A 12,933-nucleotide genomic window follows, 5' to 3' on the forward strand; every position below is an offset into this window, starting at 1 on the left:
AGAATCAGCCCAAAGCTCTGTCACACTAAATATACAAATGAACGATGAATAAATAAATCGTTTCCTAAATAGCCAGGTGTTGGTATAGTGCAGATTATCTATCACAGAGATAGATAAATGACTCGGTTATTCATTTTTTTTCCTTCTGCATGTTTGGATGTAAAATCAGTTCAATTCAAAGGTTTCTTCAGGCTTCTAAAACATTCTTGATAAGCCTGGCAAAGACACTCACTTTGTCTCATACTTCTTTGCCCCTTTCACTCACAGGGATGAAGACAGTGCACTACATCAATAATCATGACTTTACTGGAAGTAAATGTGATTTTCTGGGTCTTCTGGAAAGTATTATACATTTAGTCGCTGTGTTCACATGATTTAAATTTGAAACCAACCTTTCAATGAATATCCTTTGGCTGAATTGCTTTTAGTTTAGGCCTCATTTGATTTAGGCAGAAAAAGAAAAATCATGTACTAAAAGAGCCAAATTTCCTGCACACAAAAGTAGAGATGTTATACTATTCCTCCCAAGAATTAAGTGCTAAGGTGCAACAGTGGGTCAAGACTGTGGACAGTTGGGTTATAGTCTCAATTCTGTCACATTCATTCATTCATTCACTCATTCATTCACTAAATATTGAGCTTCCTATGTGGCAACAAGCACTGTCCTAGGTGTTGAAAAAAAAAAGATGACATTGACCTTGGGAAAAGAATAAAACTGATTTGGATTCATCCTTCACAAAAAAAAAAAAAAAATTCTATGTCTGACTATCTGCAGTCATAAACTTAAAATAATTTGAGGAACCACGTAAGAGAATGTGTGGAACAAGGATGAGATATGGTAATGGTGGTGAGGGGCCATTGTGTATGGACAATCTACGCCCCACCTAAACGGTTCCATTTTTCATTTTTCAAAATAAAATATATTGGAGAGAAACCACATTGTGGACCCTATTTGGAGGGCCTCCAGTTTCCTACCCTTGAACTATATGATTTCTAGGACATTTTCTAGTCCTCACATCCCTTTTATACTTTAAAATGAATAAGTGAGTAAATGCACAAATAAATCAATTTCTTTAGAGCTTGATTCCTATTCAGTTTTCTATATCCCCTTAGTCAAATTCAAATTTTGGCAGGAGTACATTCTTCTGAAAGTTTGTTCTATAGGAATAAAAAGCAAACCTGGAGAAACTATGAAAGTGGAAAGGAAAAGGCACCAAAGATACCCCACTTTGCAGTTTGGGTTTAGGCTGACCCCACCCTATCACTTTCACACTTAGCCTAAACCCAGAAGTACCTTTTTGGTCATACTAAGATCTACAATTTAGATTTGGTGCTAAAGAAGACACACTTTATAGCCTGTAACTTACTAAGTACAGTGCCTGGCACGCGGTAAGTGCTCAGTAAATAAGACGTGAGTAGCCACATAGCAACATACGTAAGGGCCTTGCCTTGTAATTCAGAATTTGGTTGGAGACCAGGTTCCACTTTTTACTAGATGGATGGCCTTGAACAAAGCATTCAGTCTCCGTAAGTCTCCATCCCCTCAGAGTACCTCCATATGGGGTTGCTACGAAAGGCAACAGGATGCATCACGGATCCAGCACAACACCTGGCACTTAGCAAGAACTGAAGAAACACTGGCCATTTTGTCAGCATTCATGAAGGCACTGCTCGTTTTTTAAAAATACTCATTTATCTTTTTGGAAATTGATAAAATGGGAGCACTTTACTCAAAACATTATAAAAATTAGTCTAAAAGAAAGAAGACATATATCACTTGTAAAAATTATTACACATTGAATGGCTCTATGAAGAGTTAAATCAATGTTTTATCTTTCATAAGCCTAGTGAAAACCAAATGGCACAAGGATCAATATGAAACTTAAAAAAAAAATTTTTTTTTTCAGACAGAAAATCTACGTCTATAGTCAGGCACATTTTACACATCAGTGAAAGTTCCAATCAATATTTCTGAAACTTGTTGGCTGGCATAGATTTTCTTTGTAGTAGGAAAATTGTATCCAGTTAAACTGTGAAATGTTTAAACAAGGGGACAGAAGTTGTGCTGGCATAAAAGCAGATAATATTTTAAAACTTTGTAACCAGCCAAAGTCCTTAATCTTTTTTAAAAAAAATTATTTTATTTATTTATTTATTTATTTTAGAGAGAGTATACACACACACACACACACACATACACACACACGTATGCATGCGAGTGGTGGGGAGGGGCAGAAGTGGAGGGAGAGGGAGAGAGAGAATCTGGAGCAGACTGTGTGCTGAATTATGAGCCTGCCATGGGGGCTCGACCTCAGAACCCTGAGATCAAGACCTGAGCCGAAACCAAGAGTTGGAAGCTCAACCGACTGAGCCACCCAGGTGCCCCACAAAGTCCTTAATCTTTGGTTTTATCTGAATCTAGGGAAATGAATTTGGTTATTTTAAATCCTATTTGAGTGTATTCAGCATTCACATTCTATTCATTTCCTTGAAATCAAAAAAGAATATTTTATGTTTATGTGTGTAAAGGCTTATTAATCAACAAATAAGCATTGTACCATCGTTAATTTATTATAAACACTATTTAAAACATGAATTCTGTTTTTGCACATTGTTCTTTCATTATTTACTTATGTATTTTAAAGCCTGGTTAAAACAAAGCAAGATGGTAGTGTAGTCCTTGGAGCTGAAGCCTTTTACGATGACACTAAGGAGCCACTCACCCTCTCCTCCACTCACATCCACACCAAACATTTCTGTGCCTCAAAGCAATTTCTTACACGAGTAGCATCTCCTCAACAAACTATTTACCTGAACCTTAAAACTAAACACTGACAGTAAAAATAATCCCACAACTTTAAAAAAGGAAAATCTGAGAGGTGCCATAATGTTAAGGGGATATCTCATCTCACCTTGGAATTTATGTAATTTTATTCTGAGATGTCTCTTTTCAAAGCAGAATGCATTTCTCCTTTGGCAATATTCTAAGCAAATGACTTTATTTCAATTATATAAACCATAAATAAACAGAAATAAAAGAGATTAATGAGCACCGGTACAACTGAGTGACAGTCGTTAACTACAATTTTCCTTTATTGGAAAACCTCTCTCGGACTTTTGTTCCATTAAGACTATATCCTAATTATCTCAGTTTCATTCTGCCATTAATAACCTTATTTTCTTGGAAATAGTACTGATGGATGAGTTTTAAATCGTACTTTCACAAGTAAGGCAGAGTCCAATCAAGAAAAGGATTCCCCTATAGTTTGTGGGAATACATGTAGAATGATCACATTTCCTAAATGGTCTTGCAAATCAGACTTCAGCCAAATGTAGTACTCCATTATAAGGGACAGGGGAAAAAATTGAATGTTGGAGTTCAAATTCATATAATAATTAGAAGGGACATTTATTTCAAAATGTGGAGAACTTGACAGTAAGAAAATGACAGAAATTCAGCTCCACAGTGAATTATAAATGTCAAATTACTGGTATGCATGTAAAAAAGTATGTAGCTATTAGAAACCAGACTCTGCATTCATGTGCAGTGCTTCTGCCTTTATCATCTTCTTATATTCCTCTAAGGTGTTCTGTCATTCACTGTCAAATTTCCAGTGTAAGATTATAAGACATATGTCAGATCAGTGTCCAAAGCTTTCCAGGTTCTGGACACACCAATGCAGCCCCATATTTTACACAATATTAAGTATATTAAATGGGAAAAGCTGCTCAGTTATTAGAAGTCAGTTACAGAGTGTACTCTAGCATGTGATATCATCTACTCTGAGGAATGCAAAGTGCAGGGGAGGGAGAAGCAGCGTGATTCTATATTGTGTGTGGACTCATGATGCTGTCAGAGTGTCAGCAGGATGAACAATGAAAAGGATGTTAACTAAATTTTGATGTGCAAGAACATGTGTTTAATTTGCAAGATGCTTTGTTTAATTAAAAGGTAAATACCATTTACAATTCCTCTTGCAGACAAATTTAGAGCAGCAACAACACCTACAGAGTGTTCAAATTGCCGGCAGAATTTCTTGGATGCATTTGATCAATTAAAAGGGTACACATTTGGGGAAAAATAATTATTTTTTCCATTTGTTTTCAAATAGAAATGGCTTTATTTTCTATAAACAGATTATTCCTAGAGTTTAATGCCTAGCTAAGTATGGATTTTGAGAACAATAATATTATATACCTAGTGCAGAGAAAATAAACCTGAGGGCCAGAAGTTCCTCTTGTCATTCAACCTCCACTTCAAAAGAGATTTTTTTCACTTCCTCCCTTCCTTCCCTTTACTTCCCTTCCTCCCTTCCTTCCCTTTACTTCCCTTCCTTCCTTCCTTCCTTCCCTCCCTCCCTCCCTCCTTCCTTCCTTCCTTCCTTCCTTCTTCCCTCTTTTTGGTCTTGCTGGGTTTTCCTTCTGCAGAGAGAAGGCTCTAAAAGCTGTATGGTTCTCAAAGGGCCCTCCTACCCCTCCAGAAAGATAACCTTAATCAAGTCATTTGGGAGCTCCAACATAATTTTTCCATAAGCTCACTTGGATCTTAAAGCAGATCAAAAAGATTTCAGGTCTCATGTTCTCCTTTATTTAAGATTTGCTATTTTTTTCAGTGATCATGGATGGGAATACGCTATTGCTTCTTCAGCTGGCCTGCAGTCAGAAAAAAAATCGAACGAGATTCAGATTTCTTTACTTATAACTTCTAATCTCAGTAATACAGGTAGTAAAGATAACGATCCGACCATTTTTCTACAATGCAACACTTGGTGTGGTTGTACTTTGGTTTCAGTTATACTTGGAGGCAGGAAATAGATCAGTGACTCTCCTGAGGATCCAACTTAATCATATCCTTGGTTGATACTGTTAAAAAACAAAGTAAATTTGAAGATCTACTTGGCTTCATTCAACAATTCCTGAAATGGACAGAATCCCATCTAGCAAGCAGAAAGGGAGTTATACAAAATGGAAGGCTTTATAGACAGAAGGGAACATGGGGGAAAGAAAAGAAAAGACAAGACAAGACAAGAAAAGAAAAGAAAAGAAAAGAAAAGAAAAAAGGAAAGAAAAGGAAAGGAAAGAAAAGGAAAGAAAAAAAAGAAAAGGAAAGGAAAAAAAAATCTAGCAAAGAGTGGACTATTTCAAGCAAGGTACCCTTCTGATGGAAGGGGTCTGTCAGACAGATCACCTCACTGGCTCTGACCAGGTAATTCCAGACAAGTGTTTAAAAGTTACATTCTTGGGAGGGGATGGAATTGCAATTAGGATAGGTATTAAGTCTTGGTTTGCTGACTTAGAGCTTAGTACAAGTGACTCCATTGTGGGCCTGCTGTCTTTTTTTTTAACATTACCAACACGTGACATCCAGGCAACATGAAAGAGAAATTCTGCAAGAGTTCCTCAACAGTTCACAGTACAGTGAATTGGATTTGGGAGACCCCAGTCATGGAACAGCCATCCACTGGTTCATGTCTGCCAGTCTGGCCCATCATGTGACTAACATATAGAAGACCAAAATGTGAAACAGCCAACTATTATATTACATTATTAATATACTATAGCATTATACTATATTATTAACTATATCGTAACTGATATATTGTTGCTTTATTGGAACTCAGAGCAAAATACAAACTAAATTGAAAGGAAAGAGCACAAAAGAAACTTCAGTGGGTAAATGTACTTTTTCCCCCTTTCATTATCAGACAAAACACTCCTCTCCCTGCTCTGTTCCCTACCCCTTAATTAACTAAAAATGTCATTCTGTATATCTGCCAAAAGGGAACTTCATTTCATTTCTGAGTCAAATATAGTATAACCTTGTAAAAAAAAAATGCCCCTCACTAGTCATGTATGTGAATATAAGACAACTGGCCTTTGGTCCTCATTGTTCAAATTTTGACAAGGTAAAATTCAGGTCGGGGAGGCAGCAAGGGAGGGATTTTAGGAAGCTGCTGTACCCTAATCACTTGGTAAATTTTTCTTCTCAATGTCCAGGGTATGTTTTGTTTGAAAAGGCCAGTTCTGTGTTTTCTGAAAAATACTGTTGTTGATGAATCTCACGAGAGTGCAAGGACTCTAGAGGATTGAACTTTTTATACCTTTCCCTTCCCAATTGTTCCATAGTGGGGAGGAGGGAACTATTATATATCATATTCTAGAAGGGGAAAGTTGAGTTAATCACAAAAACCAATTATAATAGACCCTGAGGCTTCTGCCTTAAACTCTCGCGCTACTGTACTGCTCTCCTGGCCTTTTGGTTCATCTGCCAGGACAATCTAATATACATTTGAAAATGTGTCATTTTTAAAAACATCTTGTTGAATAATTTCCTCTTTGATCTCTTTATTATTTATCCCAGCTCCTGCTTGAGTCTATGTCTTCTCACAGGTACATAACCCCAAATCACGAAAAGACTCTGGGACAGAGTTATCCTTGATCCATCAATGGATCACCCAAGAGGACCCTGCTTACCTGGTTAAGGTCTGCTATGTTCATATACTAATTTACCATCAATGAGTTCACTATTTAGCATTAAGGGTTCCCCCAAATTCTTTTAACAGGAAATGTGGAAGAATACCAGCCTGTTTTTGGCTGTCTTATATAGTACAACATATTAAGGGTAGTTTTTAAGAAAAATATCTTTACAAAATGTCTTTATAACCATTTTAAGACCAGATTTTGTTCACCACTAGATTATATAAATTTCAAAAAATTAAGGCCTTTTCCTGGATTGTTTTTCTTTTCCCTTTATTGAAGTCCTAATGCCTAGGACAGTTGCCAAGTTCACGGCAATAACTAGTTTGTCGAATGAGTGCCTGAATCTCTGACAACCAAATAAAGAAGGAACATGGTCTTACAGTTTAAATACAAAAAGTCTGGGTTCCAGTTCTCATTCTCCCGCTAACTAGATGAGTGACCTTGAGAATTCTGTATTACCTCTTAAGACATCAATTTATCCATCAGTAAAATAAAAGGATTAGGACAGGCAATTTCAAAAAGCCCTTCAAGTCTAAAAATCTGTGAAAATACAAATTCACACAGACCAGCAAGCTTCATTATATAACATAATAGTTCCAAACTGGTATTGATACTAAGAGTTTTAATGAGAGGTGGGAGGGAGAAAATTCCCAACTTGACATTAACAATCATATTCAACTAAATTAAACCTTGGGAAAAATCACAGATCCCCAACATGACAGGAGGCCATGTGGCCAAATAATCTGCACACAAATGACTGAGAAAGCTGAGGCATACGGGCTGCAGGCCAATCAGTGACTTACGGCAGTTCATCTGGCTTTTGCTGATACTTGGAGCCCAACTGAAAATGGAGGAACCTTAAGACCATTTCACGAAGCACATTCTGTACCTGAGCTACCTTTACAACACAGAGTCAATCAATTCTACACAGTATACTTCAGTGCATTGTAAGTACATGTTAAAATGCGGTTGCCAGTCAAAAATCTCTTGCCAATTAATATTGTATAATTTTTTGCCCATTAAAGTGGTCACTCCAGAGAGTTGTTTTGACATTTTTACTGCACCATTCACAGAGCAAAGAAGAAATATATGAATGGAGATGAAAAGCACCAAAACCTTACGAGTGTTAAAGTCTTTCATGAACAAAAGCTAGCAGAAATGTAATGTGGAATGACTTTCCTAAGGTAGGGTAGGATAGGTCTTGGGGGTGGAGAACACTAAAATTGTACTGAGACAGGCCTTTCAGATATCTTTTTAACTGCTTTTCAAGTAAAGCTGATGTAGTTATTTTAGTCTTTTGCCATTTTTATGTCATTTAATTCACCACTGAGAATAGCACTATTTCAACATTTGCATCCTTTCAGTATAAAAAGGTATTCACAATTAACGTGAAAGAAAGCTTCCTCACTGAGAAATATGGGCTCTGAGCTGTTAATGATTTACTGTTTAGCATCACAGAAAAAAAAACAAAACAAAACAAAAAAACAAGAATCTTTCTGTGTTTGGGCAGGGTAGTTAAGCAGAATGAATACAGGAGCTGGAATCAGAAAAATCTGGTTTTAAGACCTGGCTATGCACCTCACTATGGTACCTCAGTCAATTCATTCTCTCAGTTTTCTCATCTGTGAAATGGGGATAGGGAAGGCATTTTTTTCAGAACAAATACTTCCCGTTTACCAAATGTCCTCTTTTCAGAAAAGATGATCTTTTCTGTTTGCTATGAAAGACTAAAACGCAAACCAAAAATATTAGTTTATTACCAGCCTGAATTCAATACAATGAACATGATCTCTCAAGATAATTCTTCTACTGCCTGAGTTCAGATCCTTACTCTCCTGGTTACCACCTGTTGTCACTTTGGTCAAGTAAATAAACCTTCTCAGCCTTACTTTCCTGTTCTGTAAAATGAGAAACTTATATTATTACATTATCCATAGGACTGCAGTGAGAATTCATTGAGATAATGAGGGTTGAAGTCTGGAGTACATACGAGTTTTTATTATTATAGCTGCTATTGTTATCTTTGGAAGAGTTCTAACTCTAAGACCAGCTCAGATCTCCTGGATTAGTGGATATAAAAGAGAGATATCCGCTCTCGCTCCGTAACAGCCTCATTCCCTTCCTTTCAGGAATTAGGAGGTCAAATATTGCCATCCATCTGAATATAATGAATAAGAAAACAGACATCATTTTAAAAGACTCTCCTAGATTTTAACTACTATAAACTAATCTCAGGGACAGTCAAAAGCCTTTAGTTTCTTTCTCCAGACTGAGTGTGTGAAAAAAAAATAGAAGCAAATAGTACTGACCCTTTACTGGACCTATAGTTATTATACCCCTAAACTTATAAAATAATCTTTTTTAGCTATGCTCCTTCTCCAAAGACAGTAAACATCCAGAGGCAACAGACATTACTGAAAGTCACAATAAGATATTATGCCCATCTCTAACTCAAGGTTGCCTGAATAGAATGAAACATTGTGATTTCTAATAACCTTTACCTAAGCACAGAAAAACCTGCCACTCAAGCACATAGCCTATTTGAAGGTTAAACTAATTTCAAAAAGCCATACAGAACTAACTCATAAATTGTCTAGATAAATAAAACAATCTCTTCCCCCGTTGTCTGGTGAAGAACGGGAGCAGGACACAAGGAAACCCACCAGAAACGGCTGTATCTCTCTCTTCCTTCTCTGTAGGAGGATGAAAACTTTTCTGGCCATGCTAGAACTTGAGACTGAAAGTAGGACTCACGTCCAGGTATGAGAGGGATGATTAAACTAAGGGGCATTTTCCTTCCTCTTCTCTCCCCTTTGCAATCCACGGAGTTATTGCTGTTGCCTACAACCTAAAATATGGGTAAACATTTCCTCCAACAGCTAATGAAATGCTTCCAGAAACATGCACATCAGTAGCCCTCTTCCGGACTGGTAAGTGTGGGTTTGCTTCAGTGGTGTGTGTGTGTGTGAGTGTGTGTGTGTGTGTGTGTGTGTGAGAGAGAGAGAGAGAGAGAGAGAGAGAGAGAAAGAGAGAGAGAGAGAGTATGTATGTTTGATCCTCATGCTTGCAAAACGTGCTTTCAAAAGCAGCCATGATTTCGTTTCTGGGGGGTGGCCCCTTTGTCTCCCCCAGACCTCAGCCCAGAGGACCAGACGAGGGTCAGAGAGGGGCGTGGGAAAGGCTGGACTCACACTTACCTCTGAGCAGTCCACAGGTGAGAGTGGCTTTTGGCGCTTTGTTTTGTTTTGTTTTCGGTTTCTTTGGACACGCCCCAGCGCTGGGGGCGCGGGAGGGTCGCGGTGGGTCAGGGCGGGGCCGCGGCCGCCGGGCGGAGGAAACCTGGAGCGGGGTCGCCGTGCCTGCCGCGTCTGGCCAGCAGGGGGCTCCTTCGCTCTGCCTAAAACCGCGCTTCTGCCGGCTTGGCGGGCTCAGCCCGCAGGGCCCGCGACCTGGGGAGGGTGGTGGATCTGGAGAGGGGAGGAAGGCGAGGGCTCGAGCGAGACCAGCTGGGGTGAGCCACACAGTGGGTTTCCCCGAAAGCTCGCGGAGCCTTCTTGGAGCTGCTTAGGACTTGACAAATCCTGGAGAAGTCGAGGGTTTTCAGGAACGGGGTCCGAGCCACCGCCTTACTCCGGCTCCCGAGTCCCGCGGTGCCGTCTGCCTCCGGCCTCGGCCCAGGTCCCCTTTGGCCCCGGGCAGCCTTCCTCGCGAGAGTGTTAGGGGGCGAGCCGAGGTCGCTGGAGGACCCGAGAGAGAGCGGGGCGCGAGAAGGGCGGCGACTCCCCACGCCCTCTACCCCGCGCCGACCGCACCTAGCGCTTCTGGGGCTGCAAAGCGCGGGCCGGCTTGGCCAAGAGAGGCAACGTTTTCTCTACGGTGGTCCTGAACCACACCTTCGATCTGAGGTCCAGGGTGGAGGTTGAGTTTTCGCTCCCTCGCTCTCCCTGGGGAGGGAGGCCGGGTCCGAGCCAGCGCAGGCGGGAGGCAGCTGCTGAAACTAAAGTCGATGTGGCTAAACGGAGCCCTGGCTCCGCTTCGGGGCGTCCGAGGAAAGTGAGCCGAGCTCGGGCCCGGGGCGGCTGGCCTTGCTCCGCGATGGCGCACCGGGCCTGGCGACTTGCGCGCTTCACCTCACCGAACGACAGTTTAGCCTCGAGGCCCGCCCGCGAGAACTGGCCTCTGGCGGGCTTCGGGACCCTCTCTCAAAATAACGCGAGCACTGGGACCTGCCTTTAGCTTGCCTCCTTCTAGATCAGGAAGATACTGTATCTTTCTAAAGGGTCCCTCAGATCTAAGTTGTTTTGATCTGCAGTAGTAATGATGGCCTCCAATTTGTATAAAGTTACTCTCTCCCCAAATCCCCCCACACCCACACACCGCACTCCACCACCGCCCCCACCACTCCCACTCCATTTGCATTTGAAAACCTCTGGAAACAAGCGCTTTCAAGATGAACACACACACACGCACACACACACACACACACACACGAAAGCAAGCAAGCAAGCGCGTGCCCGCCAAGTGGAAACTGAGTTGAGTCATAGGATGCATATGAATAAGATTGCCTGGTCTTTCGCTTCTGAGGACAAAAAATGTCTAATAACTCAGGATTTCGGCAATAACAGAACATTACAAGGTACCTAGAAGCCTGTTCGGATCCTTTAGAGGCAATTAGAACAATAGTGGCGATAGTAAGAGGAAGGGAATTGTGTTTTTCAGGGCACCTGCAGGCAATCTGCTGTTTAGTACACGGGGAGAACTAAAAAAAAAAAAAAGTTCCCCTTGATTCAGACCCACAGGTCAAACAACACCATCTCTCGTTTCTGGACGCTAATTAAAAGCAACTCTGTCAATAAGCATTTGATAGGTATTTGAATCAAAATAGTTGAAATGTTCTGGCTCAATAGCAATGTGCTTCCCTCTATATATAGTCATATGTAATCATATATATAATATATAATTTTGAAAGAGAGATGAATTTTATTTTCTTTTAAAATGTACACTCAATGACAACTAGAAAGGTCAGCTGCAGGCAACCAATCGCTACTCTGGCTACAACAAGTTGTGCAATTAATAGTCCAACAGCCTAGTCCAAAGCTTCTCTTTGCTTGGAGCAAGAGTGTTAATGAACTGTAGAGGCAAAGATCTTAATTTATAGATGTAATGTCTTTTTGAAATTTAACAAGGTTTAAAAATGTAATAAAACAAGGATAGGCAATCAGGTTTTCGTTGATTGATTGGTTAGTTGGTTTTGTTTTTAGATTTGTTTAAAATATGATATAGTCATCCCCAGTTCCTATCCCATGTTTCTATTCTGGAGGATCTGGGAAAAACATCAGTAGTTGAGGGGGGAGGGGACTTCTCCAAGAAAGCCCTGAGTCTTGCCACTATAGTTTAAGTCTTTTGTGAGCATTGCAGATAGCTCTGAGATAACAGAAGGCATTTTATGTTTCTAACTACTTCAACACAATGTGGAAATAATACTGCTAAAATTTGACTGGGTAAAATTCTAATTTGCTTATTTGGCATTAGAATTGATGATATTTTGCATAATGATACCCTATTGTTCAATGAGATATGTATTTAAATAATAGCCATATAACATTGCAGAGCTTTTTATAACTCAGTGTGAGTAGCCATATCATGACTTACAAAATATAAAAGAATCTTCCCCACAAACCTTCTGAAATCATTCCCATAAACCTGCTCCACTTTCTAATACTGTGGAAAAGTTGATGTAATTTAATTTCTATTCTGTCAACAATAAACTTATTTCATCTTGGCAAGGTTCCTTTATGGAAAGGTTGATTGTAGAAAAGGAGGATGGGATGGCAGGAGCATGGAGATTTAAATAATATTTCATTTTATAATCCAGAAAAACAGTGTAATTGTCCCCATCATATCAGCAGTAGGAAGAATCCGAATGAGTTTGATTTGAATGCACATCATTGAGTCTACAAAAAGCACACTGACATCAAGTAGTAAATCGTCCCAGATTACTTCTTTATTATTGAGAAATCAAAATTCCAGTTCTGTTACATTCGTTTTTTTAATTGTCCTGGATCTTGTGCAAAAAGGATAAGAGAAGATGAAGAAACTATATTAAGTGCATCAAGGTACTTCCTGTGTGACAATAACATGGATGGTCTGTTCCACTCAGCAAAATTCTCAGAAGGAAAACTGAAATTACCTATCTTTAAATCTCATTTTTTGTGAATTTACTAGATGTCTCTAAATAAATAGTTTATAATGCAAACAACTTAAAGTTAAAAAGTTGACCCTACTTAAATATTGGGAGAGGATAAACAACATGACTACCATAAATTTCCTGAGGACGTGGCCAAATTCTGCCTGCACTTTCAGCCTAACCTGCAGGGGGCACTAGCTTGACACGAATGACAACAAAGGCTGCTGAGTTATTAGTCTTGGATTTCTGACTATGACCCTGGAATG

The 12,933-nt window shown here is 39.7% G+C and overlaps 1 long non-coding RNA gene across 1 annotated transcript in view; it reads right to left on the reverse strand.

Annotated features, from left to right (window-relative positions):
• Positions 1–9,844, reverse strand: part of LOC118543819 (uncharacterized) — a 273,660-nt gene extending 263,816 nt beyond the window's left edge. Inside the window, exon 1 of the long non-coding RNA XR_013447549.1 lies at positions 9,678–9,844. This is a non-coding gene — a long non-coding RNA (uncharacterized LOC118543819). The remainder of the gene's footprint in view (positions 1–9,677) is intronic.
• Between the last annotated feature and the right edge of the window lie 3,089 nt (positions 9,845–12,933).

The sequence above is a fragment of the Halichoerus grypus genome, chromosome 5, assembly GCF_964656455.1.
Source record: "Halichoerus grypus chromosome 5, mHalGry1.hap1.1, whole genome shotgun sequence".
Lineage (NCBI taxonomy): Eukaryota > Metazoa > Chordata > Mammalia > Carnivora > Phocidae > Halichoerus > Halichoerus grypus.